This window comes from Pyxicephalus adspersus, chromosome W, assembly GCF_032062135.1.
Source record: "Pyxicephalus adspersus chromosome W, UCB_Pads_2.0, whole genome shotgun sequence".
Classification (NCBI taxonomy): Eukaryota; Metazoa; Chordata; class Amphibia; order Anura; family Pyxicephalidae; genus Pyxicephalus; species Pyxicephalus adspersus.
In genome coordinates, this window is record NC_092870.1 from 11,530,444 (window position 1) to 11,549,325 (window position 18,882).

The window sequence follows — 18,882 nt, forward strand, 5'->3', positions numbered from 1 at the left end:
CAATCAAATGCAGATGCATTCCATAATGCAGATGTATTTGAATCCAATGCAGATAGATTTAACTTAAGTCATGACCAGAAAAAAATTGTTATTTAAATCTTGGATCTCAACATGTTTTTCTAGACGCTTAGAAATCCCACCTGTGACTCAGGTAATGGAGATTTAATACATAGCACGGCAACAGATAGGTTGAGACAATTGCTTCATTTCACTACAGGGGAAGAAGTTCCTACAGTAGATGTTAGAATCATTAAAGGCTTCTGTAAGGCCTGGCTCTATGTCGGTATTCCCCAGACATCAGTCCCCCAATCTATGGCGCAGTTTTCGCATGTAGCAGCCCCCGCTCAGCCTCTGGACACTGGTTGTGTCTCCCAGCACTCGGTTGTCCCCAGGACGTGGCGCACAAGGGATGGTGTCTGGAGATAGGCCAGCAGCTGACCAGGAGCCCAAAAATACACAGTACAGAAAATATCAGGGAATCCAGAAACGAGCCAAGGTCAGAACACAGGAGATCAGTCCATCCAGCGCAGTACAAAGGGTGAGGCAAAAACAGAGTCGGGGTCACAAGAAGAGGTCAGTCCAGGCAGAATTCAAATGGGTAATCAGAAAACAAGCGTAGGGTCAGCAACAGGAAATTCACAAAAACACTCCAACACAGGTAAGCCCAGCAGACGCTATAACAGGCACCTCAGACTGGGAGCAGAAAGGCTATAAAGCCCCAGCAGCAAATGACAGCATGAGATTGATTAGGAACCACTCGGCTTATCAAATGCACACAGCTCAATTCACTTCAGCTGTGTGGCCTAGTGCAGAGGATGCTGGGGGAAACCTCTGCCACAGGAATGCTGCAACCCTCAGGGCACTGATCCTGCAACCCCAGTGCTACCATAAGCAGTGCTTACCCTTTTGTTCATTCAAAACCTCCTGTTTGCTTTTATTGTAAAAAAACCTGGACATTTGATATTTCAATGTAGGAAATATTTGAGATATTCAAACAAAGAATCTGGGCAAGGAAAATGGATTAGTTCCTTGTGTCCCATCTTCTCCTGTAAATTCTGAAACTAATTTTCCAGAGTCACCTTATGCTTCGTTGATAAGACAGATCAGGGAGTTGTCTATTCAAAATAACACTTTGAAAAATAAAAATAGCAATGTGGGGATGGACAAACAAGGTTTGTTACCCTCCCCATGACTAGAACAAGATTTATCTTCTAAAGCCCTAGAGTATATAGCCCCTGTATCTCTGGATGAATGTGGTCGTCCTTTTTTATGTGGAAAATTAAAGGGGCAAGATATGTTTTTGATTGACACTGGAGCACAATTGAGTGTAACAAGTTGTAAATTGCCTTATAAATCAAATGCATCAGTATGTACAATTGTGGGTTTTGATGGCAAAGGTACTTTGATTTCTGATGTTTCTTTTGAAATTCCTGAATATTTGGATACGGACATAGACATATGGTTTTGTCAAGGTGCAGAGAACATCATAGGAACAGACATTATGAAAAAGAGAATGGATTATTAATTTAGGCAATAGTGTTATCTGGAAAGATGCATCTAAGCATACATCAATGATGATTGATGTTATGCAAGCGGGTGTTATGCAAGCGGGTGTGGACCCACTGTGTCACTGACTGGGTATGCTCCAGAGGGGCGTAACTAAGCCACTACCAGGTCTTCACTAGAGCCTCTGATGGTGAGAATAGGCTTGGGCTGCGGGGTAGCTGCCAGGTGCCACTCCAGAGCAATCCCCAGGCCAGTGGCAGCTGACCACAGGAGTCAGGACACCCGGTGCAAGCACCGAGGGGCTTGCGTGGCTAAGAAGTCCAGAAACAAGGATCCAAGATCAGGTCAGGCGGCAATCAGGCAAAGTCCAAAAACGTAATCCGAGTTCAGGGTCAGGCAGCAAACAGGCAAAGTCCAAAAACGTAATCAAAGTCCGGTACACAGCAAAGCAAACAGAGTAAACACCTTTGCACTAGGGGTTACACAAAGTAAAACCTTGAGATTGCTCAGGCAACTTCCTGTAGTAGGAGGTGCCTTTAAATACCTGCAGGAAACCAGCCATAGGCTGTAGAAAGCAGAGGGCGTGTATGTGTTACCTCATAGATTAGGAGAGACACATCCACGTCAGCTCAAACACCAGAGCAAGTCTCAGCATGAAGGAAACACAGGCATGGAACATAGGTAGTGGGTTACCTGAAAGATAGGACCCGGCGTCCATGCCTGCGATTAGGAGCAGCGGCGCCGGCACGACCTGCAGTGCTAACAATTGATTGATATGTGTCAATGAAAAAGTTTATTTAGCACATAAGTGGCCTGAGATGGGAGACAATTTGCAGTTACAACAAATGACTCACAGGTATCCAAAGTTGTGGTCTCAGTTCCAAAATGAAGTGGGACTCATGATTGAAAGATACTATTGTGAATGTGAAAGGTAAAGATCCTCCCCCACAGAAACAATACAGATTGCCACCTGGGTCAATTGAACCACTCACAGTGATTAGAAAAGCAAAGTCTGTTACATCGTCGCCAATTTGGACCATAAAAAAGCTGGATAATTCTTTGATTACTTTTCGATATGAGGATGTTAAATAACTATACTCCAAATGTGGCACCCATTGTCTGTGACCCCTGATATAATGTCACAAATTAATGCAAACGCTCAGGTGTTTTCTGTGCTTGACATCTCCAATAGCTATTTCGCATTGACAAAGTTGTCAATATAAATTTGCTTTTACTTTTCAGAACGAGAAATATGTGTTTACTAGGCTTCCACAAGGTTTACACATTAGTGCAAGTTTTTTTTTATCAGGCATTGGCCAAGGTTTTGCAAAAATTTGCCAGACCGGAGTGCCTTTTACAGTATGTGGATGACCTGTTGCTCAGTACAGAAACCGAAGAAGAGCATCTGTTGTTGCTAGATACGTTGTTTTCACTGTTGTATGAGGCAGGTTTGAAATTGAATACTCAAGAGGTTCAGCTGATGCAGAAGGTAGTTTAGTTTCTTGGTGTGTTGATCAAACCTGGTGTGAGACAACAAACACAAGAAAGAATTAAAGCCATTTCAAATCTCCCAGTTCCAACATCCCACAAAGCTTTTAAGACCATTTTTGGGATAAGTCAATTTTTCCAGAGAGTTTGTGGAAGGCCAGGCCACTATATGATCTTTTGAAAAATAATGACTTTTTTGGACCTAGGGAAGAGAAACAGCAACAAGCTTTTGAGACACTTAAAAAAGAATTACAGTCTGCTCCTGCATTAGCTATGGTTGAACCTTCAGCTCCATTTGCTTTGCATGTACACACTTCAGAGACAGCAATATCAGCAGTGTTGTTGCAACTGCAGGGAGTAAATTGGAGGATATTGGGTTACTTCCCCAGACTTCTGACTCCAGTTGAAAAAGGCTTTGAAACTTGTGTCAGGCATTTGGTTTGCTGTTAAAGCAACTGAGCACATTGTTGGATTCAACAATATTGTTTTGCAAGCTCCTCATTCAACTCTCAAGCTTCTTCTTGAGAAGAATATTCCTGGGGTGTCCAATCAGAGATTTTCACATTGGTTATTGGCTTTATCACCTAAACAAATTCAGGTAGATCACAAGGCTAAATATGTTCTTCCACAATAATGCAGTATGAAGGACAAACACGTGACTGTACAACTACATTTGAGGAAACATATCCTTCTCTTTTTAGAAGAGAAGCAGAAAAGACTGATGAACCCTTGTTTGTTCATGTTTCACGCTTTTTTTCAGATGGGCAATATGTAACTGGATATGCCATCTGGTACCCTTAAAGAGATTATGGAATAAAACGTAAATTACCCGGACACTTTTCACCGCAAAGAGCAGAGTTAGAAGCTGTTAAAGCAGTTCTAACTATTGATAAAGAGAAAAATAGGAAACCTTTGGTAATTTACAGTGACAGCTCATATGTAGTTAGATCATTTACAGATTATTTGACAATTTGGAAAAGATGAAGTTTTGTTGATTCTTCAAATAAAGTGTTGACTCTGAAAAAAACATTGGAATCTATTTTTGATCTTGTTTCTGAAAATCCTTGAGACTATGCTATTGTTAAAGTGCCAAGCAATCGCAAGGATGATGAATTGAGCAAAAGGAATGCGAAAGCAGATCTTTTAGCAAAAAAGGCAGCTATGTCAGGTCAGATAGTATTACAGACAGACACTAGCATAATATCAGCAGTTAGAAAAGAATGGACACAACTTCCTTCTTTTGCAGAGGAACAAGCAAGAGATTCTGCCCTTGCTGCTTCTCAGGTTGATACAGAACCTCCCTTGGTTTGTGAAAACGGGGTTCTCTATTATGACTCCCAAGGATTTTGGCGTCCTGTAGTACCTAAACATTTACAAACACACTTTACACGATTCAGTCATGAAAGTTTAGGACACTTAGGGAAACAAAGATTGTTGGAAGTGTTTAAGGAGAAGTTCCATTGGGAAAAAATGGAAGAGACAGTGCAAGATATTGTTCAAACTTGTCCCATTTGTGCTCAAATGAATCCCAGACCAAAAACCTCCTTTGCAAAGAGTTGCACCTGCTGATGGTCCATGGTCAACATTGCAAATTAATTACAAAGGATCATTGCCTATGGGAAAACATGGTTTGAGATATGCTTTGGTAGTAGTTGATGTTTTTTCAAAATGGGTTAAAATTTAATCTGTCAAAGGATAATGCTATCACAACAGCGAAAGCACTCATGAATAATGTATTTACTTGGGGTTTTTCTTCAGAATTGACATGTGATCGAGGACCTCATTATACAGGAAAAGTTATGCAGGCCATGTGTTCCATCTTGGGTATTCATCAACAATTTCATGTTCCATATCACCCATAGTCAGCAGGTATAGTGGAAAGAATGAATAGAACAGTAAAGAACAGAATTGCTAAAATGTTGTTGGACAAAGGCAAAACTTGGGTGGATACAATTCCTTTCATCCTGATGAGTATTAGAAGTACTACCTCTTCTGCTACTCAATACACTCCGTTTGAATTAATGACCGAAAGAAAGGTGCCCCTAGTGTTTCCAATTTTTGTCCACTCCCCAAAAGGATACAATCCTCAGAAGTAAATGGTTACAAATACTTCAGGAAAACCTGAATACAATTTTATCACATGCAGCTTCGTATATACAAAAAATGACACCACCCCATTCTTCAAAATTTGTTAAAGAAGATATGGTAATAGTTAAAACATTCAGGAAAATTGGGCCGTGGCAAAGTAATTGGGAAGGTCCTTACGGAATACTTGATGTTAAAGGACGAGTGATGATAAAAGTAAAAAGACCAATTGATTCCATTAAAAATGTACGAAGGCAATGAGAAATGTGGGTACATGTAGATCAATGTAAATTATATGTACCAAAATAATGATACTGCTTTTCTTTTACAGGAATGACTTCTATGGACAACCTAAATGATGATGATAACATCAAAAGAAGTTGTTTTAAACAAGAAGATAAAAGAAGTTTCCTTTAAGTTTTTAGTTTTATAGATTTATAGTGTTCGCGATATCAATATCGATAACTACTTTATTTTTGCTAATTTTTCAAAATCCTGGGTCAAATGTCATAAAGGACGAGGTTGAGGTAACTTCTAAGAAGATAATTTCCCCAGGAAAAGATGTTATATTGATGTATTTCGAAACAATGAGATTGATACGTCTATGGATATTATTGGACATTTTTGCATGGTACTGGGATTAAGTGCTGTATAGATAGATATTGATATACAAGCTCATAAAGAATCCAAAATGACGTGTAGTAAATTCCAGGGTTCCTATGTGCATAATAATAGGAGTGGTACTTTGGAATGTAATTTAACTGAAATGGGATTTTGGAGTGTTACCATAAAAGTAAATGATACATCTGAATGGACAGGAGGTATTGTTAATCATATGGTAGGTACAGGAAAAATAGGAAGATTCCATGGTGAAACTTGGTTTTTGACCACAAGTTTTTGCAATTTTTAGATCCAGAACAATTAAAAGTAACAGATAGTGAAAAAGGGGATATTACTAGAACATGGAAGGTTAAAATAAAAGGGAATTAGGCTGAAGTAACAATAAATGTAAATGTTACCTTAGTGGATTTAGTTATCCCACAAGTGAATACATATCCATCATTAGTTCAAATAATTGAAGGTGAAGATAAATTACATTTAGAATGTGACACTATGTTACAACCACCATTGAATTCTTTGTATGTTTGGAGAAAGAATAATGAATTTCTAGGTAGTTTCTCTTTTAGAAGTACACATCTTTTACATAAAGGTCTAGTTGGAGATGTTATTTGGAATCATTCTAAGTTTATTTATCGTAAGACCAATCCAACTTTGGAAGATGCTGGAAATTATACTTGTTGTATATCACATGAAAACCTACAGAGTAAATGTGTAACAACCAAGGTTGTGGTTGAATCTCCAGAAAAAAAACTTTACGTACAGATATAAAAGTAAATATAGATAGTCCATTTAAAAAAACAAAAGAGGTCTATTTGAAGGTCTTTTGGGAGGATTTGGAACTTTAGGAAGTGTAACAAATGCTATGGATATTAATACTTTAAAATCTGATCTTGAGTCTTTAGGTTTAACTGGCAGTAAAGAAAGTTCAACGTAATTTAAATTTAGTTTTGGAAAAGATGATTTTAAAAACAGCTGCGGTAATCGGACATTCTGTGATGCATTTACAGGATAACACTTTAGCACTAATAGATGCTGAAGAAAGGTCTCAAGTATCAAGGAATTGTTTAGAAATGCAAATAGAATATTCTACTAATTTTAGGATCATGGCACAAGCCTTCTAAAGTGAAATAACACCTTTGGGTATTTTGGGTACTTTGCTAAAAAAACACATTGATTTATGGGTAAATAAATGGTTAGGATGTAATTAAGGTGTATGCTATAGTAGTTCTCTAATTCCAATAGCTGGAAAAGAACAACTTTTGGTTCCAGTTACAGTTTTGGGAGTTCCACTTAGTAATACACAAATTGATTTATTCTGAATTATGATGCAACAACTTTGTGATTGATGAACATAGATCTATTTGTTCTAAGCCTGATCTATCTTCATGTTCACATTTTCAATAAAAGGTCATGTGTTTATCATATCAAGAAAGAATTGTTTATCCATGTTTTCATAATCAAACATTATGTTCAGCTAGAATTGAGAATATTCAAAACCCTTATGAATTAATGACACAAGTTAAGGAAAAGAAAGTTTGTTTTTAAATAATGACAAAAGAAAGAGTACAAATCAAATTTTCTTTTCAAAATGTGTACATTCACAAGAATTTGTTAGAGGATTATATTGTATTGAAGGACATATCATGGCAATAATGTTGCAAGGAATTAGAATTGATGTAACTTCCTTGGATACAAAGAATGTGAGTGTCCTTCCTATTCAATTTGATAGTATAATTTATAACACCTTTAATTGATAGTTTTCCTTGGAAGGAATGGTCTAAGGAAATTGAAAAAAAAGGGGTTATTGTATACATTAACCCCCCTAACATTCTAATTCTGTGCAAATTTACATGCAAAAAGTGTTCCATTTTTTTTGCATGGAAATGTATTTTACATTGTAGGCTGTAATTCTTAGGCGTAACTCACCAATATTTAAAAAATTCAATAATAAACTTTAAATAAAAAAAAAAAAAATATCTGTAAATAAAAATAAAAAAATAATAAAACATGTAATAAGTGTACAGTAGCATATAGAATTATATATATGTTATATGAATATTTCTTTGTATTGGACTCAATACAGCTATTTTGTATTAATTTTGTATTGGATTCATTTGAATTTCCCGCCGCTAAGTCCCGGCCGCATCGACACATGTACCGACGTCACCGGGAAACCCCGTAGATCGAAACAACACTTCCCGGCTGGAGATTGGAGGACGTGTCCCCAGGACCTGTGGGGACCAGCAGGACACGGGGGGACAGCAACAGAACAAGGTGTTTTTTTTTTTGTTTGTTTAAAGTGACCCCGAGTGTGACTCGGGATTACCGCTTTTTGCTAGTAAAATCCACCCCGAGTCACACTCGGGATTACCGCTAGGGGGGTTAATGGAACAATTAAAGGAGGCAACTGAACAAGACTTATCAATTATCTTTCCATGATCTGTAAGCAAATGTGATACGAATGTGATAGGATTGACTTATGTGTGAGATAGATTAGGATAATTATAAGAAAGAAGGCAATTTTTTTCATAATAGAAGGGGGGCATGGTAAAAATATTACATTAAGAATATAGTCAGGGTGTGTATGTGGAAGGTCATGGAATGACAATTGAAAAAGTTGTATTGGGCATGAGAATTTATGACTCTAGTTTCTAAGTGTAAGAAAGGTCAGAAATCAAGGAAGAAGAGCTGAGGTATTTCTTTTTACCCCTTATGTTTTTATTAGTATGTAGTAGTGAAGTTATATTTAACATTACCTTTTTAGGTATGAGTGATAATAAGCATGATGTAACCTATATCCAATGTATGTCAATGAAAAACCTGTGTATAAAAGGAACTACTCTGGAAGTTGGGAGAGAGAGATTGGACCACCTTAATCTTTCTCCTGGAGTGATCCGTAACATTAAGCAGGTTATATCCTTTTTATTTACCTTTTTAAACTTGTTTGTCATATTTTTATATTTTTGGTGTGCCTTTGAATAAATAACTTTTATTTAACGATGGAAGGCTTTTCCTTTACACATACTTTATTTTCTACAACCTTCTTTCTGAAGCGAGAATATACATTATTTTTCAGATGCAGTGCGTGAAAATTCTCCAGAACCACAAACCAGCGGACACTGATGTTCTACAAAGACAGATGAAATATGACATCAAAATGAATGAATGTGTAGATAAATCTTTACATATCTAAAGTCCACAATATTTAGCTAAGGCAAACTGAAATTTTACAATCAGGCAGAAATTGGAGTTTATTTTAAATATTTAACTCAATAAGCAGGTAGACATTCACAAAGGAAGGCAGCACCAGAAACATCCTAAAATAAAAATAAAAAAAACAGAGAGATAGAAGGTTATTATTTAGCTTTTGGCTGAACACACACACACACACACACCATCCTTATCACCCCGAGCACAGAGGGCAGGAGGGGACTGCTGCGTCTCAGGGCATACTATTGTCAAAAAATAGAAATACACACATTGTTGATGCAAAAATACATTAAACAGTTCATCTTACAAAACTGATCTCATATTTCCCTTAAAACTAAGTAAAAACACAATACAATTTTGGCCTAAATTCAAAATACTAAAATCCCAAAAATAGCCAACAAAAAATAAACATTGGTAATTAGGTAATGTAAAAGGATTGAACTTAACATGCGGGTATTAATGCGCATACAGCAGGCGTACGTGCAAATGTGGGCACGTGGGCACGTTTTTCAGTAGGCGTTTTTCAGTAGGCGGGAGTAAACCAGGAAGTTTCATATCTGCATTATCATCATGCTGCGCCCATTGTTTGTAGAGAGGGACCTGCGCTTCATTATTCAGGTAAGTTTAAAGTTTAAGTTTAAAAAAGTTTTAACGGGGGGCGGGGAGGGGGATTACTTTTAGTACAATAAGCATACATTTTTGTCCATGTTTGCACATTTAAATGTGTTTTATGCATCATGCATGTTTGCACATTTTTAATGTGTTTTTAGGCTGCTTATATTCCTTAGCCTAAGAACTCACCGTCGTTAACCCTTAACATGTTCTAAACCCTTGTTTGTAACTACTTGAAATGTTCAGGATCCTACTAGCTACTACTCAACCACATTTCTTGGAGGTTGTTGCTGTTTAAAAAGCAAGTGCATCTAGGAGGCAAAAGGCAAAGGGGGGCATGAATGGCCCCTTTTGCCCAGGCCACTTGGCTGAATTGGGCTGAAATGTATACCTACATTTCAAGGAACCCCAATGTATTCAAGTCGGGGGACACTTGCTCCTTGCTATGTAAGTGGGCCCGGGGGCCACTTTTTCAATTGAGGACTCCTATGTGCACTTGCTTTGGAAAAAGCATTCCCAATATAGGATTTTCTATAGTGTTTGCAATTGGGATCCCCATATCTTCAAATGCTTGTAAATATGGTGGCCTGGGATTTTGTAGATATTTTGGGACTATTATCTATGAGTGTCCTCATAGGCTGCAAGATATGACATGCAGAATTCCCACACACAGATATCACACTGTGCCCGTGATGTCGTTACACATGCCCACAAAGTGGATATATTTTACCAAGTAGTTTTTTTATATAGAAGCCACCGCACAGCTATAGAATGGGGGAGGGATAGCCTGTGTCCCCATCTCATTCTAGCTGTGCTCTTCTCACTGCCCAGCTCTTATCGGCAGCTGGAATCCTCTGCACGGATGACAGCTGAGAATGGAGCGTCCTCTATTATTCTAGCAATGGATTACAGCTGCAGATGAGAGCTGGGTAGAGGTCCCCATACCTAAAGTTGGCTGTTGACAACTATGTACATGCACATATTTCGATGTGTGTATGTACGGTTTTAAAAAACCTTCATGATTCTACCCCATTAAGCTCAATCAGAGGTAGATCATTTGAAGAGCACTAATTTGCCTCCTTGCTATTACCCAACGCTGGAAATCATCTTTCTTTGTCCGGAGGACAGTGGAAGCCTTCTGGTAGAATGTCCTCTGGATAGCTGAGACCACAATCCTGATTTTGGTGGCCTCTGGAATGTCACATCACAGACTACTGTACATTCGTGGATGATATTCTTGCTTCCGGTTAAAGGAGAAATCCACCTTTATGTTCCTCCACTCCCAAGCTGATGTGAGGAAGTGACTATATAGTGGGCCAAGGTCTAAAATGGCATTGAAACCTTCATAAACACCGCGCAGCTGAAATCTAATCGCCTTAATTGGCAGATTCGCGACCCCTATTGCTCATTATTATCAAGGCAGGAATCCGGCTGGCAGTGAGGGGGCGAGTGTACGAGCGCACTCGACTCTGGACCGCGGGAAACCGGCTCGCTGGAAGCGTGAAAGTACGCGCGAACAGCGAGCGTGGATTTCATTGATAATTCAGGCCCCATGTGGGGCACCTAATAACCATTGCTTTATAGGAGGATCCCAATGGGAAAAAAATAGCAGACAGAAAGAGGTGAGTGTGTGACCCCAGCAGGACAAATGTTAAAGAGCAATAAGGTAAGCCCTGAAAATGGCAGTTATATTTTTTATATATTTTTTTCTCATTTAGAAGAGCACATTCTGTATATTAGATACCATTGAATAAACCATATTTGGAATATAGTTGTTGGCTTGTAAAGATAGAGAGGGTGATTGTGTCCCGTTTCATTGATTGATATCTGAAAAAACACACAATGTGGACTTCCGGTTCCAGCGGCTCATGTGAAGCAACGAGAGACGGAGGCTCCCAAACACCCTGGAGATAATCGGCTATTAAATCCGCAGAACACTCGTTTCAACTGGGCAATTCACCCTACGCAAGCAGCAATCCGAATGCATGCATAAGTTTCTGGGGAAAACGCCGCCACGTAAAGCAACTAATCAAGCATTCAGACAAGAGTATTGGAGGGGGAAAGAAGCTAAAATGGCCGCGAGAAAGGAGTCTGTAAAAGTGAGTACTCAGCCACCACGTGTGTTTGCAGAGGAGATTGTGCCTGGCTCACCGGACTGTTCTAAAATTGCAGAAGCCGTAGCAGCTATACTGTCACCAGCTCTGCAAGAAACAATAGATGCTGCTATTGGGAAAGGTGTACAATCTTTAAAACATGAAATGAAGACGCAGTCTACTCGGATAACTGCTGCTGAAACACGGGTATCAACCTTAGAAGATGAGCTAAGTGCAGCCAATGAAAGAATTATTACATTGGAAAACAAGCAGATCACTCTGCTTTCACGACTGGATGATTTAGATAATAAAGCCAGACGTGATAATCTGAGGATTATAGGGATCCCGGAGAGTATAAAACCGAATCAACTAATTGAAGTGTGCGCGAATATTATCCCGGATCTGTTGGATATTCCACAGGCCTGTAAAGTAGAATGGGCGCATAGACCTGTACGTAATGGTACCCGGGGGGCCAGGCCGGTGATAGTGAAATGTCTGGACTACAATGAGCGTACCCTGGTCTTTCAAACGTATAGAGCAAAACGAAAATTAATCATGGACGGCCACTCATTGTTGATATTTGCAGATTACTTGATTGAGGTGGCACGCAAATGTAAACATTTTAGTGCGGTTTGCTTAGAACTCTTCCAACATAAAATCAGATTTACTCTGGCTTACCCAGCGATGCTATATATCAGAGATCAGCAAGGCCAAAATTGTAAGTTTACGTCGGCAAAGGAAGCAACCGAATATCTCAAGCGTTTAAAACATGCGACACTAGACGAGCTGACAAGCTTATCCCATGAAGAGGAGCCTTAGACCCAAGTTACTCACCATTCTGCAGGCCATGAACCCAAGCAACAGCGGATGCATAATGACACTAAAGCACGTCAGCAACATCGCCAGTTCATGGAAAAGGAGCAGAAAAAGTTGCATAAAAAAAAAAACACGCACATTAAACACGAATTTATATCTGCTCTTGTTTGTCTTGGGTCTCCTATTCGGCCCCAGAACTACCTTGGACACGTGAGAAACCTCTTTTTGACTTTTGATTTAATGCATAGTTATAATCTATCTTGGTGTAATATGCCAGAGTAGATGTTTAATATGTGGCTAATAGTTTAGTCGCTAATACTGGCTTTTGAACCACTGTAATGAGTGTTTTGATGAGGTCTGCAGCAAAGCTTCTAGGGGCTTCTCTGTGGTCCTTATCCCCAGGGGTGTGAGTCTCCATTGTCTGCAAGATGATGATGGTATTGACAGTCACAATTTCTATGAGGAAAAAAGGAAGTCCTCAATTCTCTCAATGTTTGTTTTTCTGTGATCTACAGAAAGTGTTGTTAAGAATTTGTTTCTTCTGTTCTTTTATTTGTTATGTATCATGGCCCAATTATTTTTCTAAAATGTGTGGAAAGCAAATAATGTACTCAGATAGTTCATGTCAGTCTAACCTTTGTTTCTATCTACATAGTGACAAAGCCCCATTTATAAGAAAGGTTCGCAAACTCCAAAAAAAAAAAAAATTGAATACAGAAAAGGTAACTCTGATATCTATATGTTTCTTTAATGAAAGTACTTTCATGGAATGTTAAGGGACTGAGATCCCCAAATAAAAGGATGGCAATACTGCGACATCTTAAGAAACTACGCACGGATGTTGCGCTCCTACAGGAGACGCACTTAGCTGATTCAGATTTCCACAGGATGAGGAAAATGTGGGTTGGAGAAGTATATGGCTCCCCAGCTATTGGGAGGAAGACAGGAGTTTCGATATTGCTGAATAAACATTTGCAGTGTAAGACCTTGTCCTGCTCCTCAGACCAAGATGGCAGAGTTGCCAAATTGGTATTGGAATTTGCTGATAAAACAATGACCATATACAATATATATGCACCTAATTCTCCAACAGTTCAATTTTTTCAAACGATTTCCTTATGGCTTTCCCGAGACTCAAACCCATATAAACTTATTGGTGGTGATTTTAACATGGTGATGAACCTGAACGAGGATAAGACTATTCTGTCCTCACTAGGTGCGGGGCAGAGAAAGTTGAAAAGCTCTTCTTCGGGATCAACCCCTTTAACAAAATTCATAGATTCTATGCATCTTCATGATGTGTGGAGGGATATTTACCCGCTGGAAAAGGAATACACTTTTTTCTCACCTGTCCATAACTCTCAATCGAGGTTGGACTATTTGTTTAGCTCTACATCTCTGTACCCTTTGATAGACCGCCCAGAGATTGATGCGATGGTCCTTTCAGATCATGCTCCAATAATGTTAACTATCTTAGACCTAGTCCCCAAAGGCGATGCCTATTTATGGAGGTTCCCATCCTATTTGTATAAGGATCCAGAACTCTGGACAGTTATACAAACTGCCTGGAATGAATATAAAAATAATAATTCTGATCATGTTGAAAATCGTATTTTACACTGGGAAGCGAATAAGGCGTACCTACGAGGCAGAATTATAGCATATATGACCAAACGGAAAAAACTAACACATGATAATTATTTTAAGGCTCTGAAACAACTTAAGGACTCTCAACAGAAATTAAATGATGATCCAACGTCGCTTAACTGACAGGTGTGGCAGGCAATGAAGCGGGAATTTGATAACTGGAGGGAGAAATATGAACAACTCCACCAAAAAATGAGAGATGTAAAATTTCACCGAACATTTAATCCGAACATTTTATAAACCAACTTTTATAGCTACCCTGCAATCTCAGACAGGCAATCTGACTGCCCATCCCGAGGAGAATAACTCTTCCTTTGCCGCCTTCTATGGGGACCTGTATGGGGGAACTCCCATAGATGCGGTAAGGGCAGATGATTTTTTTGGGAAACTGACTCTACCGTTATTAACAAGATCAGAAATTGAGTGGCTGAATGCCCCTATAACCACATTAGAAGTCAAATCCACCATATCTAGTCTTGTGAATGGGAAAGCAGCTGGCCCTGATGGTTACTCGGCAGAGTTTTACAAGATGATGAAAGAAGATTGGGCTCAGGTTTTATGTGATCTTTTCAATTATATGTGGGACTCGGGTCTTTATTTCCCAACAGGCAAGGAAGCCTATATTAAAGTGTTACCCAAACCAGGCAGAAATCCCACACTACCTGAATCGTATAGACCAATTTTGTTAATAAATGTAGATGCCAAAATCTTATCGAAAATTATGGCAGAAAGACTGGCCTCAATACTACCTGTGCTTGTTTCTCTATCACAGGTAAGATTTGTGAGGGGAAGAGCAGCGGTATCCAATATCCGAAAAGTGCTGGCAGTTTTGGAGGTGGCAAAATCACAACCTGATAATGACATAGCAATAATTGGTATAGATGCCGAAAAGGTTTTCGACAATGTAAGCATGCAATGGTTGTTTAAAGTGTTGCAAAAATTTGGATTTGCTGGAGAATATCTCCGGTTAATCCAAAATATGTACTCTTCTCCAAAGGCTCGTGTGCACACACCTGGCTATGTGTCAAATGTGTTTGCTATACAAAAAGGCACGTGGCAGGGATGTCCCGTCGCTTCTGCTTTTCTACTTGGCACTGGAACCTTTAGCCTGTGAGATTGAGAATATGTCAAATTTCCAAGGTGTTAAGGTGGGGCAGCGGGAAGTTAGAGCAGCGTGCTTCGCGGACGATATACTATTATTCACTGCTAACCCAGGAACAGATGTTCCACATATACAAAATCTGTTTCAACTGTTCAGAGAGATTGCAGGACTGAAAGTCAATTTTGATAGGAGTGAAATCTTATCTTTATCCCGTAGCCAGAATAAATGTTAGACCACCAATGTATCTTTCTCAATGGCTAAAACTCAGATAACATATCTGGGTATAAGGATTGGAAAGCTCCCACCATCTTTATATCAACTCAATTATCCTCCGATAATACAAAAAATAGTTAAAGAATTGGATAGGTGGGGCACTCTACCGCTATCCTTCTTTGGTAGAAAACTGTTATATCCCACGCAGACGATACCTCTCTTATTTAAACACAAAGATATACAAATTTTAAATAAGGCTTTTGGAAAGTTCCTGTGGCAGGGGAAAAGAACAAGGATTTCTTTAGCCAAACTATACTTACCGAAGGAAGAAGGAGGGGTTAATTTCCTGAATGTGCGACTCTATAATTTGGCATGTATTACTCGCCATGTTATAGATTGGATAGGGGGTACCTCCAGGTGCTCCAATTATGAGTTGGAAATGAACTGGTACTACCGTCGGATTTGAAAGCCTTACTCCACTTACTCCTCCACTGTAAAGTTACACAATTACCTGCCACAGTAAGATATAATTTACTAGTGAGGGATACGGTACTCACATGGAGAGAGATTAGACGTAAACTAAAACTGCCTACGAATGTATCCAAGTACCTTCCTATTACTGGTGATCCAGGTTTTGTATCTGGATATATGAGTAAAGTGTTTCATAAATGTAAGGAAAAAGGGTTATATTTATGGAAGGATTTATTGGAGAGAGAGGCCAATCGAATGTTGTCTGCTCAAGCTCTTCAGGCGAAGTACGATCTGCCAAGGTGGTCAGTTCACCCCTTGTACTATTTACAGGCTGTGACATATTACAAATCGCTGACACGACCATATGTGCGAGATAATCCTATGCAGAAGGATGTATTTGATAAGTTGACTACTCTAGTGCCACCCTCTATATCTAATATTTAATAATATTATCAGGGTATCCTTAATAAACCACTTGTGGAAACAAATGTGCGACATTGGAGGGAGTCACATTTCAAAATTATGCATAGAGCACATAAGGTATTGAGGAAACGTGATTCGGCCGAGTTGCAGAGGACATATTCATACTGTCCTAAATGTGGGGCATTAAATACTACATTAACACACTATTTGTGGGCTTGTCCACAGATAGGTCAATTATGGGATGCGGTGATACAATTTATAAATGAAACCACAGATCAAATGCTTCTTAAGGATTCGATTTTGTGCCTCTTTGGTTCTTGGGAGCATGAGGATTCCATCCCAATACCGAAAAATATAGGGGTTGGACCAGTATATGTTTACTAACGGCTAGGAGGGTGATTTTGAGGGATTGGATTGATCCTAAGGCCCCGTCTATGCGGGAGGTACTTGCGTTGTTAAAAGTAATCTTTGATAGGGAACTATTTGAGTCGCAGAGAGAGAGGGAGATAAATGGGTTACCCATTTCTTCCAGATATGGTATAAATATATAGAAAAAGTACTTAGTATGCAGGAAAAATTGACCATTTATGAACGGTTTAAATATTCTACGTGGATGATTACACAGGGACTGTCGTAATTTAATATGATTGTTAGTATCCTGGAAGGTATAGATTGTTATATACTATAATGCTTTCAAATAAAACTCCACACTATTTATGTTTGTAACGAATTTCTGGGCCTATAGTTTGAATTTATGTCTTTATTTTCTTTTCTTTTTTTCTTTGTATTTTATTATATTTTATTTGGTTATTTGTATGCTATGGAATCTAGCTGTGAAGTAACACTGGAATTGTACTTTTGTTTTTTTATAGACTGTGCTGTATTATTTTTTGTTCTATTTGGAAAAATAAAATAAAAATTATATTAAAAAAAAAAAACACACAATGTATGTGATGTTTAGAGACATTCATGTAAGTGTTGAATCTAGATTTATTAGAATCATGTACTAATTTACATTCAATTAATCCATTTGATAGGTGCTTTGTTGTGCTCCACCCAGAAGATAAACAACCAAAGGTGATATTTTACCTTTCAACTATGTACACTGTGGTGCATTGAAAAGAGGTTGCTATATGATAGTAGAGGGTCACATTACTCATAACTGCATGAAAAAAGCTGCCTTATTTGCTTTGTATTTTTTTTATATAAAAAATCCTTTCCTCAAGATGAATATTTTATATTATGATATAAATTCGAATAGCTATCATCCTAACAAGTAGGTGCGAGTTTTGATCTCTTGGGTCTCATGTTGTAATCATTGTAAAAAGAAAATAATAAATATTCATTTTCTCGCTGTTATTTATTTGGATATTCTTTCTGCTTCAAATACAGATATATAAATGAAGTTCTAATAATGTTATGTCCTTTTGATGAAGCAGACGGGTGAAACGCATCAAGGATTGTAAAAATTTAAATCGATTTGTATCAACACAGTTTTTGGACTGTTTATTTGTTACTATGTATGTTGCAAGCAATTTTTGCAATATGTCTTTTAAAATATATAATAAATTGTAAAAAAAACTTTTTAACATATTTGCTGTGATTGTTGATATCAAGCACTGTTAAAATCCTTATAACCTTTTCTTCAGAAAAAAGCTTTTTGGTATCTGTTATGATATCTAAGAAGTGTGGTGCAATTTAAAGATCCTCCCATTTGGCTATCTATCCAAAATAAGCCCTACCGATATGCACCGTTTTTCTCCTCAGCCTGACACAGGCAACGCCAGCACGACATGCAGAGGTTCTATGTTACATATATAGTGGGAGTGTCCACCTATTCTTCACTTTTTGGAAACAATCATAGAGATCTATAATAAACTAACAGGTTCAGATATTCCTAACAACCCCAAAAAGGTGTTATTATCTATGATCCCGGGCTCAATCAAATCTGCCAAAAGGAGTGTGCTCCGTCATTTTCTAACTGCAGCCAGAGCTGTTATTCCCAGGTTCTGGAAACAAACCAACATTCCTTCCTTAAAAGATTGGTTTATGGAACTGGAAAGGATTCAGCATATGGAAATGTTAGTAGCTGAAGACAAGGATTAATATGAAAAATTCAAACTGACATGGTCAGCTTGGGACTAGTTTAAAGAATCCCCTCAATTCCAGACGTATCTGTAATGAGATGACATTCACCCCTTGGCATTGATACAGCGAAATATGGAGCTTATGTACTTTTTTCTCATTATTCCAGGATCGGGATGCTTATAATTCCCGTTTCATTCACCTTACCCCCCCCCCCCTTTTCCTTCCCTACTCTATCCACACCCGTGTATTCCTTTCCCTACAACCCCCTAGGGCAGTGATGGCTAACCTTTTTGAGCCCGAGTGCCCAAACTGCCGCACAAAACCAAAGAATTTCCTCAAAGTGCCAGCACGTCAATTAAACCTTAATAACAAGATTTTAGTATCTAAAAATTCTTTATAAAGTTGCCTGAACTATGTAACATCATTTTTAAAGGTTGGAATCTTTGTATTGTCAGAGAATCAATTTGATTAAAATCCTTTGGTTTTCATTTCAATTTATTGGCAATT